Consider the following 7629-nt stretch of genomic DNA (forward strand, 5'->3'; position numbering starts at 1 on the left):
GGGTCTTCTGCTGTTGTAGCCCATCCGCCTCAAGGTTGTGCGTGTTGTGGCTTCACAAATGCTTTGCTGCATACCTCGGTTGTAACGAGTGGTTATTTCAGTCAAAGTTGCTCTTCTATCAGCTTGAATCAGTCGGCCCATTCTCCTCTGACCTCTAGCATCAACAAGGCATTTTCGCCCACAGGACTGCCGCATACTGGATGTTTTTCCCTTTTCACACCATTCTTTGTAAACCCTAGAAATGGTTGTGCGTGAAAATCCCAGTAACTGAGCAGATTGTAAAATACTCAGACCGGCCCGTCTGGCACCAACAACCATGCCACGCTCAAAATTGCTTAAATCACCTTTCTTTCCCATTCTGACATTCAGTTTGGAGTTCAGGAGATTGTCTTGACCAGGACCACACCCCTAAATGCATTGAAGCAACTGCCATGTGATTGGTTGATTAGATAATTGCATTAATGAGAAATTGAACAGGTGTTCCTAATAATCCTTTAGGTGAGTGTATATATATATATATATAAGCATTTTAGTATATATTTTTATTAGATATTTATTATATATTTTATGTAATAGTTATGCAAGATATATTATTTTATTTTGTTATATTTTATTGTATATTATTTTTGTCATTGCTTTAGCATCTATTCAGTTATTTACTTATCTGCTCTAATTTTGTAAGAAATTATCTTGTATTATATTATCTTATAATTATATCATCATCTTAGTTATTTTTGCAGATATATTTTTGCTCGCTAGATTGACATCTCTGATTATTACTGTTGCTATAATATGCCTGAAAATGCAAGAATGCAAGATCATCAATATTTCTTCTTCTGCTTGTCGTCGTCTTCATGTTTTGCATATGTATAATGTACTCAAAGTTTAGTTTGTGATTGGTTGGTGGGTAGTTGATTTCATCCGTGTTTTCATGTTCTCCTTCTGGCATGTTTATTGTCAAAAAATGAAAACAAAAAAAAATAATTTTTAAAAAAAGTTTATTTTGTGAGCTTGTAGAAGACCAAAAGCCATCAATGCTTTTCTAATTGTAGATGCATGTTCTGCATGTTCACATCGACGCACATGAAACCTCTGAAGTCTCCGTCTCGCGTCCTTGACTGTCCTCACAGTGATGATCCCTCAGATGACGTCAGTCTGATCTTGCAGTTTTGTGACTGTGTCTTCGGGTGTGTTGGAGTCAGCACAGCGTGTCAAGTGTGTTTGCTTTAAGTGGCTTATGAAGCACTTCTGCTGCGTGGAGTTATAAAAGAGCTGCTTGTGGACGTTGGGAAGTTTAGACACTGATTTTACAGGTTTTACAATGCGCATTGTCAAGCACTAATATGTCCTGATTTCATTCCATGTTTAATTCAGCAAGTGGCATTCAGTCATCACAGCATTATTTCAGTATCACCCAGATACTACTATTATTATTTTAAGTTTTTATTTTATGTATTTTCTGTTGTAAGTTTTAGTTAAGGCTGTTTTTTGCATCCCATGCTAATCTATCTATTAAATATTGTGACTAGTTTTTATCAGCAGTAAATCACACATGTTTCCTGACATCCGTTTGTCTTTTGTCATTTTTGTGTTTAACCTCTGCTCTGGTTTTCAGGAGCCCTTATATATCTATAATGCATTGCCATATGTATTTATATTTGTATATCATTGTGACAAAGTGCTTTGTTGGCCTGATTCTTGCTCAGAGTGCCTTCCTTTTATAAAGTCCATATCCTGAATAAAACATGCTGTGAAAAACAGCGTCCGTCTGAGAAATGCGCCGCGCTCTCCTCTGAGTGTCACACGGGCTCCTGAATTGTCTGGACGTTGATTGAAACACTCTCGTAAAAGTACAGCGAGGCGCAAGACGGTCAATGTGTTTTACACTTTACTGAATTGTTTGTTTACGGCAGCCTCAAAGGGACATTGAAGTCACACACTTACAAATATAAGAGCGGTGTTGTGTTAGTAGGGCCTTATGATAAACATTCATTCATTCATTCTCTCATTCATAAACGCAAATGGAATCGTGATAAAATGGAATTTACAGTATAACGTGGAATGTTATGGAAGTTGGATTAATATATCAAAAGTATGACTGTACTCTTCGCAATATGGACTAGTGTCTGTAAATATTAAAGCTTATAAACTTAAAGGTCTTCACGACAACACGACAAAATAAAAGTTTAGTTTAACTTGAAGAAATTGTGACAGAAATTACTATTGTACAGGAGAACGAACTTCTCAAATTAATAATATTAATACAATTATTAAAACTTAAAGTAAAATCACAATTAAAATGAAAATTTGGGGAAAATGAAACAGAATTCATAGGGTCCTAAAAATCTATTTTTTGTTTAACTTTTAATAAACTGTTATTAAATTGTATAGGTTTCATAAATTCAATTAATTAGACATGCCTGTTGATCACTAACATTTAATTTAACCATTAAAAATGGAAATCCAGAAAATAAAATGAGAAAGAATTTGAGAAAAATAAAATGGATTGTAATTGAAATGGATTTTACAGGGCCATATATATATATATATATATATAGCAAAACATCAGATAACATGAGCGAACTTTCTGGAGAAAAAAGACCAAAAGAAATTTGAAATTGCATTTGAAATGCTAAATACCTATTTGGTGTTGAAGATAAAGACAGTCATGATCGTGGCTGATGTTGCTAGTTAATATCTAATTCAGTCATGAAACTCTAGAGGACGCCGGCTGGTCCTTTACATGCAATCTGCAGACAATCACATAATTACCACATGGCACGAGCTGATTGGCCTCTGCTGATCCTGCAGCCAATGAGATTGCTTGCTCAGCATTTAAATAATCTGGTTCAGTGTTTGCTGTAAGCTGGTCCTGCAGAGCTACTCTGAACCCTCCACCTCCCCAGCTCCACCTGCCTAGATCTTGTGTATCTCTATTCATGCTGCAGCATATCTTACACGCTCACTTTTTACATTCACACAACCATATTCAACAGCATGCTATTCAGAGAGTTATCATGTCAGAAATGTGATCTTGAGGAAAACCGAGACACAAAAACACCAGCAGTGATTTAAGAAAAGTGCAAGTATATGTGCATGTAATGCAATGACATTCAGACATTTTTAAGTGAGGAAAACTTTTCGTGTCTGTATATGTAGTTGCTGAGACTTCCTTGTTTCACTTTGACTCGACTTGCTGGAAGTGCATGTCTTATTTTGAGAGCTCGTCCAAACTTTGAACTTTTGGGATTTGTGCGTGTGTGAGCATTTTCTGCTTGTGCATTCAAACTTTCTGTATGGGCGAGATATTTTAGCCTGTCATGAATTATTCAAATGTTAGAAATAGTCGCCTAAAACCATGGAAAAGGTGGAGCGGTTTTTAACTGTTTCTCCTCAAACACCTCCTCTTTCTCTCCTCTCTCATGCTCATGCCGTTAAAGGGATCATTCACTCCAAAATGTAAATTCTGATATCATTTACTCACGCTCATGTTGTTTTAAACCTGTATGACTTTCATTCTTCTATGGAACACAAAAGTAGACGTTTCGCAGAAAGTTCTATTTCCATGCAATAAAAGCAAACAAAAAAGCACCTTAAAGTTATTATAAAAGCATGTCATATGATGCTTTGCATGAGGAACTTGCTTAAATAAAGTACTAAATAGACCGAAATAAGTTGTTTATCAACTCAAAACTTTCTCCTACCCTTAAATCTGGAGTCAGGGTTATTATCGTTAACTAAAACTATTACAAATATTGGTTACACTTTATTTTAAAGGTGTCCATGTTACAGTGCAATTATGCATTTAAGTACTGAGTAATAGTACATGCACTTACTATAGGGTTAGGGTTTGTTTTAGGGATAATTGCATGTAATTATGCATAATTTGTAGTTATTACTACAGTAACTGTAACGTGTAAAATGTTACCAAAATATTTCTGTTAATTGAAATAAAGCTGAAATAAAATACATTTTAAATATTAGTTAGAAAACCCTGAACCAAACAAACATTAGAAATGTTGCCGTGGCGATAAACTGAAAGTAGCTTAATGTGAAGCACTAAAATGATTAAATGGAAATAAATAACTAAAACTGAAAGTAAATTAAACCTAATAGCAATATTTTTAAAAAGCTAATAAAATGACAAAAGCATATAATGAAACATTACAAAATGTTTTACTAAAATTAACACGGAACTGAACATTTTTAAAACAAAAGCTAATTCAAAATATGAAAATTAAAATAAAAGCTGAAATAACAATCTCAGGATTCAAAGATTATTTCTCAGTTATATACAGCACTTGCAGTGAAATGTAAATCTGGTCAGCTAGATTTGTGCATTAAATATAAACAAATATTAGGTTAAAATTGTAAAATAAGATTTAGATAAGTTAAATTATAAGATATAATAATGAAAAGTAATGATAACAAAATTACGGTTTGGTGTCGTTTGATGGCAGCAACATATATTCGTTTATATAGTGTCTTTTTTTTGCAAAGACAGAAAAAGAAAATAATGCGGTATTGCAGTGACATAAAGTGAGTAAATAATCACAGACTTTTCAGTTTTTGGTGAACAACTCCTTTAAAAGTGTGGTTTGAAGCCCACAGGAGGGACACAAACAAGATCATGTTCACTTCTCTGTTCTCTCAGGACATCATGGGGACCTCGCAGCTGTCAACACACCAGAGGACATGGAGAATGTGGAAAAACAGAGGTCAGGGACCCTTCCCAGGGTGCCCAGGGGCCAGGACCATATTGTGAAATGGAAACTCTGTCATATTATTGGCCATAACCTGCGCTCGAGACTCTAAAGACTACAGGCTGATTCATGAATTCAGGAAGCTAGTTGATCGGAGGTTTCGAGTTGACAAACGAACAGCCAGTCACATGAGACACAGAGAGTGTCGGTTTGATTACCTTCACGTTAGAGAGTCGGCGCAACTCACTTCTCTGATGAAGATTTAGAGATTGTTATGAAACATGACATGAATTTAAACGTTTCCTAGACAGGAAAAGGGTTATGTTCTGTTCTTACATAGTTTTCCTGTGTTCTGTTCCTGTTTCCTTTGTTTCCCGCTAATCTGTCTCCTAGGTTACTGATTGTGTCCGTGCTTGTTTCCATGGTTACGGATGATTTGCACCTGTGTCTAGTTTAGGTTCTCGTGTGCGTGTATGCTTCCCTGAGTTTGTGTTGTTTGATTTCCCGGGTTAACCCTCATGTTATCTTGGATTTCTGGGTATGATCTTGTTGGAATGGGTCAAATTGCCCCTAATTGGATTCAATACAATTACTCAAAAATCACAATTTGAAAAAATAAATAAAAAATACAATCAGGTACAAACAATTAACTTTTAATATCAATACTTTTCACTCATTACAAAGAATAAATATCTGAATTTATGATTTATAAAAATGTTTTAAGACTGCCCCTCCCCCACACCTGTGGGACATTTGCAATTCTACATTTATAACAATAATATCTTAGGCTAATCCTAAAGTAAAAGATTACTATATATCATTTGAAAACTTTCTGAATCTAGTTTTCATAATTGGTGACTGATTTTCAAAAGAAATGACAGAGATAAATAGATAAATAGCGATAGATTCTCCATTTGTGATGCGGTTCCAAACTTAAACACGCCCTGGTTCTTATGTTTTTATGTGGGTTTTAGAGGTTTATTTTCATATCAAATATTAACGACTACTTCTGAATAGGATCATTTTGAAAATTATGGAAATATATGGTTCAGATCACTCAAAGCAAATATGGAAATCGAAGAGTCCTTATATGGTCAAGTGGAGCCTGGGATGTCATAGTGGAAAAGTTTGGTACTGCGCCCAAAAAAATCTTACTGAAAGCTCAATTAATTGAGATATCAACTTAAAAGTTGGCACAGAACTTGTTCAGATGTTTGGCTTTGATTTTCTTGAAGTTTTAGAGCTGAACATGTTTTGTAAAATATATATTTTATATAAAAAATATTTGAAAAAAAAGTTTTACTTCTACAATAATCTGAAGTCTGTGCTCCAAAGTATTCAAGAATTATAACAATTTAAGTGGGAAAAGTCATGCTCAAAAAGGGGGATTGACCGTTAACAGGTAAAACCTGTTTTGTTTTCACAAATATTGAAAATAAAAAGTTGTTAAACGCAGCAAGACACTGGTGTTTCAGGACTAGAGCTGAAGAGCCCTGACATACAGTGAATAAATGTTGTCGTTTTGTGTCTGCACAGTTGCTTTTGAGGGTCAAATTGACCCACGAACATCAAAATCGTATAAAAATTCTTTATGCATATTTCACAGCACATCAGCGTGTTGAAACTTTGCATGCATGTTCACGACTATAAATGAGAAAGTCACAAAATTTCAAGAAAAAAAAACAACAACATAGTTTTAATAGTACTTCAGATGGATTGCAAATAGTAATGATCGCTCATTTTTACCATCTGCGTCTGACAAAGTCTATTTCTGTATTGATGTAAGTGAGAAAAACTCCTGTTTAGCTTCATAAGGTAGCAAAAAAACAACAAAAATACAAACATTTTAAAGCATTAAAATATGTGGGTACAATTGACCCCCAAACATCACAATCATAATAGTCATTATGTACAACTTTGCATGCATATTCTTGACCCTAAATGAGAAATAGTCACAAAATGTCAAGAAAACATAAGTCAACTCAAAAATTGAAATGGGTCAGATTGACCCGCAACATAACATGAGGGTTAACCCTCATGTTATCTTGGATTTCTGAGTATGATCTTGTTGGAATGGGTCAAATTGACCCTAATTGGATTCAATATAATTCCTCAAAAATCACAATTTGACAAAATAAATAAAAAATACAATCAGGTACAAACAATTAACTTTTAATATCAATACTCATTACAAAGAATAAATATCTCAATTTATGATTTATAAAAATGTTTTAAGACTGCCCCTCCCCCACACCTGTGGGACATTTGCAATTCTACATTTATAACAATAATATCTTAGGCTAAGCCTAAAGTAATCTTGTTAAATTTTGTTAAAGGCCCCCTGAAATCAAAATGTAAGTTTTTTAGCTTTTAGTGTGACCATATTAGCCTTAAGGTTATGAATAATCTGGCGTGTTCCAAAACAATGACAAAATTTGCATCTAGGAGATCTAAGCATTCAAAACTTAGTCCCTCACGTCCGCTAAAATGGATCACGGATTTTTATGACATCACCGCTTCTCATCACATCTTTTGTCCAATCCAATGCTCTATAGAATCTAACGTATCATTAGCGCTCGGATTCGCTTCCATGGTGCTGTCAGTACGTGTGAGGTAAACCAAACGCTATTGGCTATTTGAAAAGGGGGAGGAGCCATTAAATATGTCCCGCCTTAGCTTCCTGTTTCAGTGGAAATTACACACAATTAACACATCAATGCACTTCAGTGGGCCTTTAAAGTCTTTCATGGTGGATTACACCATGTGACAGATGAAAGTTTGAGAAGACAACTGAAAGAAAATATTAATCAATAATGCTATATTAATGTTAGTGAATTTTTAAAAGCTTTGTGAATCAACTTCAATTTACTGCAGCACAAATATAAAAGAGTGCGAGCTGCTGGGCTCCAAACCAACTCTGGGCGAT

This window comes from Rutilus rutilus (genome assembly GCF_951802725.1).
Source record: "Rutilus rutilus genome assembly, chromosome: 7".
In the NCBI taxonomy this organism is placed as follows: Eukaryota; Metazoa; Chordata; class Actinopteri; order Cypriniformes; family Leuciscidae; genus Rutilus; species Rutilus rutilus.